This window comes from Lipotes vexillifer, unplaced genomic scaffold (assembly GCF_000442215.2).
Source record: "Lipotes vexillifer unplaced genomic scaffold, Lipotes_vexillifer_v1.1 scaffold634, whole genome shotgun sequence".
NCBI classification, from domain to species: Eukaryota; Metazoa; Chordata; class Mammalia; order Artiodactyla; family Lipotidae; genus Lipotes; species Lipotes vexillifer.
Genome location: NW_006781096.1, coordinates 321669 through 324059, shown reverse-complemented (window position 1 = coordinate 324059; position 2391 = coordinate 321669). Strand labels below are relative to the sequence as shown.

General features: G+C 58.2%; 1 protein-coding gene across 2 annotated transcripts in view; it reads right to left on the bottom strand.

Moving 5' to 3' along the window:
• TMEM63A (transmembrane protein 63A) overlaps window positions 1-2391 on the bottom strand; it is a 33637-nt gene that overhangs the window by 28810 nt on the left and 2436 nt on the right. Inside the window, exon 2 of one of the 2 annotated variants that reach the window (XM_007454470.1) lies at window positions 1310-1486. The gene's annotated coding sequence lies outside the window, so the exon portion shown is untranslated. Of the gene's footprint in view, window positions 1-1305; window positions 1487-2391 lie in introns of those variants that run through there. The other variant, XM_007454471.1, reaches the window with a different exon arrangement.

The following is a 2391-nucleotide window of genomic DNA, read 5'->3' as shown; positions in this document are numbered from 1 at the left end:
TACGCAGGCCTCTCACTGCTGTGGCCTCTCCCGTTGCGGAGCACAGGCTCCGGACGCGCAGGCTCAGCGGCCATGGCTCACGGGCCCAGCCGCTCCGCGGCATGTGGGATCTTCCCGGACCGGGGCCTGAACCCGTGTCCCCTGCATCGGCAGGCAGACTCTCAACCACTGTGCCACCAGGGAAGCCCAACAACTCTTGATCATCTGAGCCACAGACAAGAGTTCATGGGATGTCAGGCCGGGGCCTCAGAGACAGGCCCACTCCATACACTTGGAAACCGAGGCTCAGAGGCTTGAGATATCCATTAAGATTAAAGAGCTGGTCGGGGCAGAACTGGGTCTCAGACCCAGCCTCCTGGGTCCCAGACGCCAGCTCTCTTTCCACTACGCCACACTCCCTCTGCAGCCGGCTACACACATGGGTTAGTTTAGTGAGAGACTAAAAGCCAGGAAAGGGGCAGCGGAGAGGAGACAGAGAAGGCAAAAGGGGGTGGTCTAGGGTGAGGAGGATGGGGTCCCAGGCCTCCTCAGGGACCCCTGAGTTGCCCACCATGCACCGCTGGAGCACTCCCCAGGCTCTGCCCTCCCATTCCTACACCCCTAGCCTTACTGGAAGCTGCAGCATTTCCAAAGCAAATATCGCTCCAGGCTGGTTGTTGACTTTTCCTTTGAGGTGCCAGGTAACCCAGGTGAAACTAATGGAAATCTCCAAACACCAAAGGCCCCAGAGTTAGTGGCCAAGTTCTGGCCTGCTTTTCACACTGTCTGTGGCTGAAGAGCCTGGAGAAATGCTCAGCAACACCTTCCTCTCAAGGTCCCACCTTAAATCTGGTTAACCTAGATTCCCAGGGGACTTCAGCTAAGTCTGGTCTTTCTACCTGTTAGAGGGACAAAAATCTCGGGGACAAGAAGAGGAGGTACAGAGAACAGATATTTGGACTACCCGGTAATACTTGGCAGGATGTATGTTGGGGGAAGGTGATTCCCAGTTCTGGCCCCTGGGACTGCTGGGTTGGGGACAGTCTCACACACACACACACACATGACAGGAAGTGCAGGGTGGGTGGGGGGAGGTGGCAGGTCAAGGGCATGGGAGGACTCCCCAGAAGGCCAAGTCACTCTCTCATCCCTATAAGAGACTGGGCAATGGCCGGAGGCTGTGATGGCAGAGCCACAAAAGCTGCCTCGGGCAGACAGATGGTCTTAGCTTCCCTCATTTAAACCCCACCCCCTGGCACCACCCCAGCGGAACGCCCAGCCTGACACTGATTGGCAAAGGCCTGCCCCTCCTTCCTGTCCTCACACTTACCAGATGCCAGGGGAAGGAAGTGTGGATGAACGCCTTGGAGAGGACCTCAGTTGATGCAGGCTCTAGCAAAGGCAGTGGCAGCCCTGGCCACCCTCCCAAGCTGCCTCAGGTCCGCCACTCACTTCCTGCAGGGCTTTCCTGACTGGGGTCATGGGGCACCAGCCTTTACAGACTTCCCTGAAGGAACACAGACAGTCAGAGTCACGTGGGAGCTGCCCTCTTCCAGTTCAGGGCTTCTGGTCTGAAACCCTGCAGCACGCTTCCCCTGCACTCACACGTGCCCCAATGTGTCGGGACTCAAACGCTCGTACAGAGCCTGTGGTTCTTTCCAATGCCCTCCCTCCTGCCCTGGCTCTCTCCCCAGACTCCTAGCACTACGGAGGGTCCACACTCCTCTGTGCTGCCCTGCTCCTCTCTCCTCTCTCTTCCCCAGCATCACCTGAGGGTCCAGCCTGCCCCCTCTTGTCCAACGGCTCAAGGCCCTACCGAAGCCAGGGCAGTGGACCTCCCCCCACAGAAGTACTGGCAGCTGTAGGCTCCAGGAGGACTGAGTCCAGGACCTCACACAGGCCCCAGGAGGCTTCCCCAGGGCCCCCAAAGGCTAGAATCGGAAAAGGGAATGCAGCAGAACAAAGAAGGAAGGCTTGAAAAGTGAAGTGGAAAGAAAACAAACACCCCCATAAAATGGTCACAGAGGGAGCACTGTCCCTGGAAAGGGGCAGCTACCGCAGTGGTGCTGGCGCAGGGTGAGCCGCAGCAATGCTGCTTTGTGCCGAGCTTGGGGAGAGCAGAGGCCCCGTGGGCAGCAGGTGCCTAGGCTCCTCTTCTCCCTCCAGCCCCAGTCACGCCTCTAAGTCAAACAGGCTCCCCTGGCTGGTTTTACAAGGTTTGATAAGAAGGACTCAGTGAGGTCGGCCATCAAGTCCCACCAGCCTGGGATGGAACCTCAGGGCTCTCCAGAGGTGGCCTGTCTTGCCTGCCCCCTCCAGGTGAGGGCACAGCTTTGGGGGCCCGCATTCTCGCTCAGAACTTTCTGCTTAGTTGTAGTCTGTTACCCATGGAAAGTCCAGATTCTGCTGAAC